This window comes from Tupaia chinensis, unplaced genomic scaffold, assembly GCF_000334495.1.
Source record: "Tupaia chinensis unplaced genomic scaffold, TupChi_1.0 Scaffold143624_1, whole genome shotgun sequence".
Taxonomy (NCBI): Eukaryota; Metazoa; Chordata; class Mammalia; order Scandentia; family Tupaiidae; genus Tupaia; species Tupaia belangeri.
Window position 1 is genome coordinate 1,181,826 of NW_006203472.1, and position 12,382 is coordinate 1,194,207.

The 12,382-nt window shown below is 50.7% G+C and overlaps 1 long non-coding RNA gene and 1 pseudogene across 2 annotated transcripts in view; both read right to left on the reverse strand.

Moving 5' to 3' along the window:
- Positions 1–706, reverse strand: part of LOC102498606 (dihydrolipoyl dehydrogenase, mitochondrial-like) — a 1,789-nt pseudogene extending 1,083 nt beyond the window's left edge.
- LOC114005317 (uncharacterized) overlaps positions 1–11,947 on the reverse strand; it is a 23,458-nt gene extending 11,511 nt beyond the window's left edge. For both annotated transcript variants that reach the window (XR_003547190.1, XR_003547189.1), the window contains exon 1: positions 11,763–11,947. This is a non-coding gene — a long non-coding RNA (uncharacterized LOC114005317). The remainder of the gene's footprint in view (positions 1–11,762) is intronic.
- Between the last annotated feature and the right edge of the window lie 435 nt (positions 11,948–12,382).

Below are 12,382 nucleotides of genomic sequence, written 5' to 3' on the forward strand. Positions count from 1 at the left end.
GACTGCTAGCTACAAGAATGTTCTTTGTGTCGGTAACAAGTGCTGCCATCAACTTTCGTAGCAGTGACCTGATTTTTGCCAGTTATTTTTCCATATCCATTTACATGAACGACCTTATTCTGCTTGAATAAATGGGCAATTCCACCAGTTAGAGCTTTTACTGCAGTAGTTTCCTGCTCCATCATCTTGTCTAAATTCAAGCGAACTTCAGACATTTCAATTCCCCTGGGTGCAAAATCTTTCCCATGGGCCATATGGTAATAATGAGAGTTATTCAGTAAAGCCTTAGAAGGAATACAGCCAACATTCAAGCATGTTCCACCAGGTGTTTCACTGTTCTCAACGCAGACTGTCTGAAAGCCTAACTGGGCAGCTTAAACAGCAGCAACGTGTCCTCCGTCCTCCGGGACCAGAACCCATGGCTGTTACATCAGCATCAATCCACTGCTCTGCGTAAGTTCTCAGCGGCACCAGAAACTCCCTGGAGGCCATGAGACATTCGATTGAATGGCCTCTGTTGGCCAAGGAACAGCACACACGACTCCAGCCCTGCATTTTGGCCCCGGCACTTTCCTCTCTGCCAAGGCTTTCACCTCCGCACACGGCCTCTGCCAAGGTCTCCCCTCCCCAGTGTGATTTCCAAGCCTCCAGGTCCAAGATTCAAACCATGGTTGACCATGTGGGAGTCCCTCACCTTCATCACTGTGTCACCTGCTGCCCCAAGTTTGTCTATTTTTAATATACATTTTTTAAGAGGCAGATTTTGGTTTTTATCCATTTTCAATTGTTTTCTGTTCTCTAGAGATGCCACATACATTAAAAAAAAGAATTATTTAACTTTATTTATTGATTTACTTATTTTAATTTGACCAGAGCAGGACAGAGTAAGAGCGAGAGTGAGAGAGGGAAAATGAGAAAGCAAGCCACCAGGTCCAGGACTCGAACCGTGTTCAGCCATGTGGGAGTCCGGCACCCTTAACCACCATGTCACCTGCTGGCCCCAAGCTGCAATATACCTTTACAACTAATGTGAGCCCACTTCAGATAATACCATATCATGTCAGGGGCAGTGCGTATCCTTAGGACAGAATATTCTCAATCCCTTCCACCCCTTATAAATATTTTGCCATTAATTTTACTTCTCAGTAAACTACAATAATCTAACTTATGCTTGCATTATATTAAACAAACTTATTTGCATATATTAATTAAGAATAAGGAAAATAGGGGCCCACAGTAGTGGTTAAGGTTCTGGATCTCACATGGTTGACTTCATGGTTCAAGTCCTGACAGCTTGAAATCACACCAGGGACTTGTATGTGCCCAAAATCTGAGAGGAGAATGGAGGAGAAGGGACTGCAGTGTGGCCCTCCCCATAGGGGGGGTGATTTCTTTTTCTTTTTTTTTTTTTTTTGAGGGTTTTTGCTATAGGGCACATGTGCTCGCCAGACAGAGAGAGACAGAAAGCGAGAAATCACCCCCCAGGGGGGATGGTCACACTACAATCCCTTCTCCTCCATTCTCCTCCTGGGATCTTGGGCATGCACGCACACGCACCTGGGGTGAGTTTTAAGCCACCAGGTCCGGGACGCGAACCGTGATCGACTACATGGCAGTCCAGCGACATAGCCATTATGCTAACTGCTGGTCCCAGGGGGCTGATTTCTCACTTCCTCTGTCTCTATGTCTCTCTCCAAGTGAACACATGTTCTCTATGGCAAAAATCTTAAAAAAAAAGAATAAGAAAAATAAACTATTTTATTTTACCTTAATTTATTCCTTCACTAATGCTCTTCATGTTTTATGTAGATTCGAGTTTCTTCTCTCTGAAAAATTTCTCTTAAGATACGTCTTCTTTTTTTTTAAGAATTATTTTAACTTTATTTATTTATTTTATTAAAAAAATTTTGACCAGAGTGACAGAGCAAGAGAGTGAGGGTGAGACACACACACACCACACACGCACACAGAAAGTGAAAAAGCAAGCCACCAGGTCTGGCATTAGAACCATGGTCGGCCATGTGGGAGTCCAGCATCCTTAACCACCATGCCACTTATTGGCCCCAAGGCAGGTATTCTCACAAGATGGGTGTACTAGCAAGAGCTCCTCAGTTATTGTTGTCTGAGAAGGTATTTCTCTGCTGCTTTTATTCTTTTTAAAGGGGTTTTTGCCATAAGATGTGTGTGTTCACCAGCGAGAGAGAAAGAGAGAGAGAGACATAGACAGTGAGATGGAAAGGGAGAGATCACCCCCAGGGAGGATGGCCACACCACAATCCCTTCTCCTCCAGTCTCCTCCTGGGATCTTGGGCACGAATGCACACGTGCCTGGTGTGATTTTTAAGACCCTGGGTCTGGGACTTGAACTGTGGCCAGCCTTGTGGGAGTCCAGTGACGTAACCACCATGTTGGCCCTCTATTACTTCTGAAGGATAATTTTTACAGGTTATACAATTCTAGGTGGGCCAGGCTTTTTCTTTCAACATTTTAGATAGTTGACTCCGCTCTCCTTCTGCTTGCCTGGTTCCTGAAGAGAAGTAGTGATTTTTTACCCTGCCCCTTATAGGTAAGTTGTTTCCTCCTTCCTCTTCTTTCAATATTTTCTGTCACTGTTTTTCTGTACTTTCTGTTTTGTTTTGTTTTGTTTTAGAGTTTTTTGCCTTAGGGAGTGTGAGCTCACTGGAGAGAGAGGGACAGAGACAGAGGGAAAGTAAGAAATCGCCCCCCCAGGGGATGGCCGCGCTGCCATCCCTTCTCCCCCTGAGACCCCCCCTGAGACCTTGGGCACGCACACACGTACACAGCTGTTTCAAGCCACCAGGTCCAGGACTGGAACCGCGGTCCGCCAGGCAGGGGTCCAGGACTGGAACCGCGGTCCGCCAGGCAGGGGTCCAGGATTGGAACCGCCGTCCTCCAGGCAGGGGTCCAGGATTGGAACCGCCGTCCTCCAGGCAGGGGTCCAGGATTGGAACCGCCGTCCTCCAGGCAGGGGTCCAGGACTGGAACCGCCGTCGCTATGTAGGGGTCCAGTGATCTCGTCTTCGTTTCTCCATCCCGTCGGGATTTGGGCACAAACGCACAAGCACATGCACTGTGTATTTTTCAAGCCGGTGCCAGGGGTTGAACCAGGGTTGGCCTTGTGGGAACTGGCTCCCTTAACCACTCGGGAATGGTGCAGCCCTGCCTTGCTGTTTTTTATTGAAACCCACAGTTGAACTTAGTGAACCTGACAATGGGACAGCCATTTTAGGCTGAGGAGGTCAGTTCGGAGTGACAGGGGCCAACACCCTCACCCGGTAGAAGTTCACCAGAAGCCGACCACCAACCTCATTCCAGGAAGTCTGAGTGACTGCCGAGCCCCAGTCTGCGTGCTGGCAGGTCAGCCCGGCCATAGAGCCGCCCAGTTCCTCCTCTCTGCCGCAGGCCCCTCCCGGTCTCCCCGCTGCTCCTTTGCAGTGTACTCGGTGAATTCTACCTTGTACTCTCTCGGCTCAGTACATTCTTCTACCACTGCATGCCAGCCCCTCACGCTGCAACACACTGCAAGCCAGACAGACGGAGTGGGGTAAATACTGTAGTCCTTCAGTGTATCTGGCGGGGGGTTAGGCTGTATTTATCATTCGCTGTAGCTGCAGGCGTCAGGGGCTGAAATTTCCTCTGTGCCCTTCTCATCTCTTATTGATTTGCAGTTTGCGTAGTTTCTTTCAGCTCACGTTTCCGTTTTATAGTACCCTGTTGGCATGGTGGTCCAGTGTGGGGCAGGGGAGCCTGTCTTTCAGCCACTCCCGGGGCTGTGACTTTCCTAAGAGCCACTCAGTCTTTCTTCCACTCTCAGGTGAGAGAGCAAGGCAGGGGAGATGAAGCTGGAGATTTCTCTGTCCATCTCAGTAAGGGCTGCCCTTGAGGGCAGGCCTTTGATAAGGAGCACGGAATGCCTTGGGCATGTGCCTGACATGATGTGCAAGCTGCCAGGTCCAGGACTTGAACTGAGGTTGGCCCTGTGGGAGACTAGTGCTTTAACCCCCACACCACTGGCTGGCCCAAGGATCGTTATCTTCCCGTCCCTCTGAGAACCAAGCAGCTTGCCAGCTCCAGCAGCAGCTTCTACTGGGAAGCTGATTGATTCTGCCGATTTCTCCAGCGTGCAGGGTGGCCTTTGGTACTGTGACCTCGCTGCTCTGATGGCTCTAAGAAAAGTCGTTGATTCTCAGTTTTGTCAACGTTGTCTTGTTGTGAAGATGGGAATAACGACTTCCGCACTGAGGAAGGAAGGCAATTCAGGGCAGGCTGTGGGATGCAAGGCTCACTGAAGTTTTAGAGGCCTGGGTGAAGCCTGAGCCTGCGGCTTGGTGTCCACCACACATCCGAAGGCATGGTCGCGTTTGCAGGAGCTGGCGTGACGCTGGCAAGGGTCCCAGGTTTACGACACGGCACCGCCCTTCCTTCGTCCTGGTGTCTGACAGTTCACGGTGTAAAGACCAGGTCTAGCCAATCAGGAGCACAATCTCTGTTATCCAACACGGGACGTGTAAACACTTGCCCGACGACTTGAACCTCCCTCGTCTGGCCCTTCTCTGTCAGATAGGCCAGCCTTCCTGATCCCACTTCAGTAAGCACGTTTCTGAGCAGCCGGGAGTCTGTGTCACGCCGGCGCCTCAGCCCAAGCCCAGGCGCAAATAAATCACTCTCATTCCACTCATCAACGTCCCGCCTTCTGGACCAGCAGAGGGCGTAATGGCTATGTTGCTGGACTCCCATGTAGTCGACCGCGGTACGCTTCCCGGACCTGGTGGCTTAAACTCATACCAGGTGCGTGTGCGTGCGTGCCCAAGATCCTGAGAGGAGACTGGAGGAGAAGGGATTGCGGCATGGCCATCCCCCTGGGGGGTGATTTCTCGCTCTCTGTCTCTGTCTTTCTGGTGAGCGCAAGTGCCCTATAGCAAAAACCTCTCTGAAAAAAAAAAAATCCAGCCTTCTTTTTAGGGTGACAATACACTTTGCATGTTAGAAGGGAAATTGGAAGTTCATGTTTATTTTAAAATTTCAGTTCATTCATGTTTCAACTCCAGAATTTCTGTTTGGTTCTTTTCAAAAATTTATTTGTATTGATAATCTCTCTCTTACTCTATTTTTTTTTGTTGTTGTTATAAAGCTCATGAGCTAGTCAGAGAAAGACAGAGAGAGGGAAAGTGAGAAATCACCCCCAGGAGGATGGCCATGCCGCAATCCCTTCTCCTCCATTCCCCTCTCAGGATTTTGGGCACATGCATACATGTGCCCGGGGTGTTTTGAGTTGCCGGGTCTGGGACTGGAACTACAGTTGACTGTGTAGTAATGCAGTACCTTAACCTCTACGCCATCTGCTGGCCCCATCTTAGACATTTTTGATGAGAACACCTTCAAAGTTCCACAGATGTCTTGGGCATTTCCTTTTCTTTTTGGGGATCAATCCTTAGGTGTTTGTCTCTAAGCTTAAGCTCTGCTCCGGCGAAGGCGAGGCCTCAGGTAACCCTGGGTACCCTTGGCAGTCTGAGGAGCAAGGCCTAGAGGGTCAAACCAGGGCCGGCTGGTCCCACGGGAGGGGACGTGTCCTGCTGGGGAATTCCTTGGGATCAGAGTAGGATTTCCACTTGAAAGGAGGAAAGAGGGGGCTGCTTGATGTCACTGCCAATGGCTGGCCACTCCGAGATAGCTGTCGGGGACTGAGAGCCGTGGGGAGCGAAGGCTCGAGGCGAACGTGGGATCAGGAGGACCGCTCAGGCTGATGGCCCGAAAGGCCTCCGACCTCGAATGTTACTGAGGTTTACAGCAGTTTGAAAGGATGTTTATCAGGAATTGGGGAAGTTCGAAGGCACACGCAGAACCTACATGGGGGTGGCAGTGTTTGGCCCACAGGTGTGACTAGCCAAGCGGCCCCTGGGTGCAGTGCTCGGCAGACCACGGCGCATCAGCGTCTGGGAGGTTTCACTATAGGGCGCGTGAGCTCGCCAGACAGAGAGCGACAGAGAGGCAGAAAGCAAGAAATCACCCCCAGGGGGGATGGCCACACCGCAAACCGGGTCCGGGTCCGGGACTTGAACCGCGGTTGACTACATGGCAGTCCAGCAACATAGCCATTATGCCAGCTGCTGGTCCCAGCGTCTGGGAGGTTTCGGAATTACTGTCAGTTTGCTCTACAGGAAATAGCCACGCTCCACCTGAGGCCCAGGGGCCAGGCTGGGGCTGACCCTTGTCAGTTTCCCCTGACCGCAAGGACCACGTTGGCTTGCAGACAGAGTTCCGCGTTTCATCCCTCTTTATTTTGTAGAGTTAGGCGGTGGATGGCGGTGTGGAGTCAGCGGGGTGGGGAGAGTCCGAGTCGCAGGCAGACTGGCGTGAGAGAAGGGCCACCATAGCTGCAGAACCTGTTCAGGTGTAGGGCCGTGTCCGGTTCGCAGCCAGATCCGTGCCTTCAGAGGGGAGCCTCTTCATTTGACCCTGGGTCGGTAAGGCTGGGAGGCCACTCCTGTGGTGCTGCAGGCGTGGCGTGGCATAGCCATGGCGGACTCAGGCACAGGGGATCCGGCGCGGGAAGTCAGCTGTCCTGGAAAGGACACAAACATAACCTCTTCCCCATAGGAGCACCGCGCAGGTCCCTGCCAGACCATCGAGGGGTTCTGCCAAGTAACCTCTGGAGGAGATCTTGCAGTTGGAGGTCAAAATCGTTCTGCTGCTGTGGTATTAGGAGAGTCAGTATTCAAAAAATGTAGGGTAAAAAGTGCGTGATGTACGAGATGAGCCAGGGTCTCTGAGTAATAGTCCCCATTTTTTATTTTTTCAAGTTGAGATTTTAAAGTTAAATGAGCATGCTCAACCATGCCTTGGCCCGGGGCTGTAAGGGATTCCTGTTTTTACAGCAATATGAAAGAGTGCAGAGGCGTCAAATGCCTGGAGTGCACGCAGGGGCGCCTTCGGCTTCAGTGCGTGAGGAACGCCAGCAACAGGAAGGGCACGAAGGTGTGTGCGACTGGGTGCCTGACTGCTTCCCCGCACGTGCGGAGACACGGAACCAGAGGTGCCGCGGCGACGGGAGAGCGGGACTGTCTCCCCAGAGCGGCGTGATGTGTGACAGCCATTTGCCACAAAGCATCGGGAGGAGACCCCCGGATCGAGGTGTGGGAAAAGCTTGTAGACAAGAACCACAGCTTTCAATAATGTGCCAAGAAGCTTCTCGAGTAAGTTGAAGCCGTTTCTGGAGTGCCACGGCATTCCGATGCTGGAGAGCGTGAGACTGGCTCGCAGGGTCCAACGCCGAAGTTACAGAAGGTCCTGGGTTGCTTGGGTTGCTGTCAAAGGCCCGGGGAGCCGTGTGTGGTGCACGAAGGTGACCAACGAAGCAAGGGTGGGAGCGAGCACAAATAAAAGATTGGAACTGACTAAATAAGTGAGAGTCCTTCATTAGACACGGGGCTAAATAAAGCTGCTTTGAGAGCAAGCATGACTTGCAGCATACAAGCGCTGTCCGTGTACAAACTGAGGGGTTGAAAAGGCAGCAAAGAGAAAGCCGAGAGGACTGCGCTGGGCAGACTGAGCAGGGAACTGCCTAGCGCGTGTATGCCCATGAACCGTGACAACAGCTGCACCAGAATGACGCTCCTCGGTAAACACGGTAAGTGCACCGGGAACAGGCTGAGTCTGGGTAATTTTAGGTATGAGAAAAGAGGTTGTCTGAGCAAAGCACAGGAGTTTGTGAGCAGGAAATTGGAAAAGAGTTGTTCTAAAAAGCGAGCCAAAGCAATTTGCCACTTTTCCGAAAATTCCCGCCACGATCGCCGCTGAGCATGTGAAAGGGTGAGCGATAATGATCAGATCTTGTCCTGTAAGTTGTTGCAATCTACATCGCCCCTTAGCAGTTGCAGAGGCAGGGAGTGGATGGTGAGGAGTTAGAACTCAGGAGCTAGAAACTGGCAAAACAAAAACAAAAAACCACGCTAAAGGTCATTGTTCTTGCCAAAGCACGCCTATTGGGGTGTAATGAGTTGGGAGAAATATTAACAGAATGGGCTGATCAAGATCAAGGCACGTCAGCTGAGCCCAACATCCTGCCTAAGTGGCCATTTCTAGTGCTTTATGGACTTTGGCTTAAAAAACGAGAGGAGGTTGGGGCAGGAGAGCCCTGAATTGTGTCAGAGTCTCTAGTCCTGTAGTCAATTTCAAGGTTGGTCTTCTCCGATTACTATCCCTTGAAAGCTTTGGGAATCATTTAATGTAGTCAAATGATCAGTGCAAATTTGAATGTTTTGAGGCCAGATGGAGGAAGTTTCAGTAAGACATCCTAAATAAGAAGAAGGGCTTTGAGTATGAACATTTTTTTTTTGAGAGGTTTTTGCTATAGGGCGCGTGCGCTCGCCAGAAAGACAGAGACAGAGAAGCAGAAAGCAAGAAATCACCCCCCAGGAAGGATGGCAAGGCTGTAATCCCTTCTCCTCCATTCTCCTCTCGGGATCTTGGGCATGCAAGCACACCCGCCCAGCGTGAGTTTAAACTACCGGGTCTAGGACTCGAACCACGGTGGACTACATGGGAGTCCAGCGACATAGCCATTACACTAACTGCTGGTCCCAAGTCTGAACATTTTTAGGAGCGATACAGAGAGCACTGTCTTCAAGGGCCTGCTTAGTTTTATGTAATAAGCTGAGAAGTTTATTCTGGTCTGGATAGGCCGAAACAATATCATCCAGGTAATGCACAAGGTGAGCCTTGGGAAGACGTTTCTGAATAGGAGCCAGAGCCTGTGAAACGCATGGCACAGAATAGGAGAATTTGCCTTACCCTGTGGTCACATTCCATGGGGGCAATGCTGTGGGTGGAGTGGGGCAGGAAAGCAATCTTTCAAGTCATAGCAATCCAACGGATGTGAAGAGGTGTGGCCGTAGCTGGCAGTCCCGGTTGCAACGGCCCCATCACGGTCACGGTGGCGTTAATAGCTCAGAGATCTTGTAGCAAACGCCATTGACCAGATGTTTTTTTGAATGACAAAAATAGGAGTATTCCATGGACGGTTGGATGAATCCATATTCTGCAAGCTGTTCCTGGATGAGCAGCCCAACAGCCTCCGATTTCTCCCGAGGCAGGGGCCACCGACTCACCCACTGGGTCAGAGGATAGCAGGTTATGGGGTCAGCAGTCTTTAGAGGTGGCAGCAGCTCTCAGAGACCCGTTAACAAATTGGAATATCCTAAGCCAAGTTTATCATGTTCAGGGACAATCGGTGTCCTTGGCCCCTGTTGATATTCCCAGCCCCTTTGTGGATTAAATCCTTGATCTAACACGATATCTTTCACAGTTTCATTAGGACTCATAATAAGTGCCCCCGTTTGTTTCAGGATGTCCCTTCCCATAGGGTGACGGGTAAGCGAGGTACTACATAGGGCTGGGATTGTCCTCTGTGACACTCAGGACCCTTTTCGTATTTTAGAACTCCCCCACTGTGAGAAGTTTGCCCGACCCCTGCAAGTGAGAGATAACTGTCCGGTCTGGCCGAGCAGCAGGCCGGTGATTCTGAGAGACTAAAACCACGCTAAAGGTCATTGTTCTTGCCAAAGCACGCCTATTGGGGTGTAATGAGTTGGGAGAAATATTAACAGAATGGGCTGATCAAGATCAAGGCACGTCAGCTGAGCCCAACATCCTGCCTAAGTGGCCATTTCTAGTGCTTTATGGACTTTGGCTTAAAAAACGAGAGGAGGTTGGGGCAGGAGAGCCCTGAATTGTGTCAGAGTCTCTAGTCCTGTAGTCAATTTCAAGGTTGGTCTTCTCCGATTACTATCCCTTGAAAGCTTTGGGAATCATTTAATGTAGTCAAATGATCAGTGCAAATTTGAATGTTTTGAGGCCAGATGGAGGAAGTTTCAGTAAGACATCCTAAATAAGAAGAAGGGCTTTGAGTATGAACATTTTTTTTTTGAGAGGTTTTTGCTATAGGGCGCGTGCGCTCGCCAGAAAGACAGAGACAGAGAAGCAGAAAGCAAGAAATCACCCCCCAGGAAGGATGGCAAGGCTGTAATCCCTTCTCCTCCATTCTCCTCTCGGGATCTTGGGCATGCAAGCACCCCCGCCCAGCGTGAGTTTAAACTACCGGGTCTAGGACTCGAACCACGGTGGACTACATGGGAGTCCAGCGACATAGCCATTACACTAACTGCTGGTCCCAAGTCTGAACATTTTTAGGAGCGATACAGAGAGCACTGTCTTCAAGGGCCTGCTTAGTTTTATGTAATAAGCTGAGAAGTTTATTCTGGTCTGGATAGGCCGAAACAATATCATCCAGGTAATGCACAAGGTGAGCCTTGGGAAGACGTTTCTGAATAGGAGCCAGAGCCTGTGAAACGCATGGCACAGAATAGGAGAATTTGCCTTACCCTGTGGTCACATTCCATGGGGGCAATGCTGTGGGTGGAGTGGGGCAGGAAAGCAATCTTTCAAGTCATAGCAATCCAACGGATGTGAAGAGGTGTGGCCGTAGCTGGCAGTCCCGGTTGCAACGGCCCCATCACGGTCACGGTGGCGTTAATAGCTCAGAGATCTTGTAGCAAACGCCATTGACCAGATGTTTTTTTGAATGACAAAAATAGGAGTATTCCATGGACGGTTGGATGAATCCATATTCTGCAAGCTGTTCCTGGATGAGCAGCCCAACAGCCTCCGATTTCTCCCGAGGCAGGGGCCACCGACTCACCCACTGGGTCAGAGGATAGCAGGTTATGGGGTCAGCAGTCTTTAGAGGTGGCAGCAGCTCTCAGAGACCCGTTAACAAATTGGAATATCCTAAGCCAAGTTTATCATGTTCAGGGACAATCGGTGTCCTTGGCCCCTGTTGATATTCCCAGCCCCTTTGTGGATTAAATCCTTGATCTAACACGATATCTTTCACAGTTTCATTAGGACTCATAATAAGTGCCCCCGTTTGTTTCAGGATGTCCCTTCCCATAGGGTGACGGGTAAGCGAGGTACTACATAGGGCTGGGATTGTCCTCTGTGACACTCAGGACCCTTTTCGTATTTTAGAACTCCCCCACTGTGAGAAGTTTGCCCGACCCCTGCAAGTGAGAGATAACTGTCCGGTCTGGCCGAGCAGCAGGCCGGTGATTCTGAGAGACTACGGAAATGTCGGCTCCAACACCTCTTAGTCCCTTAAAGGTCTTTCCTTTTTTTTTTTTTTTTTTTTTTTTTTTGGGGAGGTGGTTCCAGAAAGACAGAGAGAGACAGAGAGACAGAAAGCGAGAAATCACCCCCCAGAGGGGATGGTCACGCCGCAATCCCTTCTCCTCCATTCTCCTCTCAGGATCCTGGGCATGCACACACATGCGCCCAGCATGAGGTTTAAGCTGCCGCAACCGGGACTCAGACCACGGTCAGCTACATGGGAGTCTGGCGATATAACCGTTATGCCATCTACTGGTGGCTAAACGTCTTTCCTTCTGTAGTTGAGGTCTCTCCTGGCCAATCCCTTGCCTTGAAAAGTCGAATCCAATAGGCAAAATCAGCTGACTGGATTGATTGTCCCACCTTGTCCCATGTTTCCAAATTGACTGTTCCTCCCTCGGGGAACCGAGGGCGACCTCCTGCACATGGGATAGAAGTTTTTCCAGCTGGCTGATAGAGCCTTTCCGACCTCGTGCCATAAGCATCAACTTTAAAACTTGAGATCCCACTTTTTCCTCCCAGACTGCCCCACGTCTTAGTCCCGACTGTTCGCTCCCCAACCCAGTAAGCGTACTTACCTCTGCAGAGGCTCCTTCACCTTCCTGGAGACAGTTCTCTTGTTCTCAGGTCCTTGTCCAGGTGTCCTGTGTTGCTGATCAAGAGTGCAGGTCCCAGAGAGCGGTGGGGAGCAAAGGCTCGAGGCGAACGTGGGATCAGGAGGATCGCCCGGGCTGATGGCCCGAAAGGCCTCCGACCTCGAATGTTACTGAGGTTTATAGCAGTTTGAAAGGATGTTTATCAGGAATTGGGGAAGTTCGAAAGCACACGCAGAACCTACATGGGGGTGGCAGTGTTTGGCCCACAGGCATGACTAGCCAAGCAGCCCCTGGGTGCAGTGCTCCACAGACCACGGCGCATCAGCGTCTGGGAGGTTTCAGATTTACTGTCAGTACGCTCTACAGGGAATACCATGTTCCACCTGAGACCCAGGGGCCAGGCTGGGGGCTGTCCCTTGGTCAGTTCCCCTGACCGCAAGGACCATGTCAGCTTGCAGTCAGAGTTCCACATCAGACAACTGAACAGCTCAGATGTAAAGGCCACCCGGCTGTTTTCTCAGGACCACCTTGGTCACCCTACCCTAAATCCCTTGCCTTTAAAAGTCCCTGGTCCCCGCCCGTCAGAGCCATGCAACCCTTGC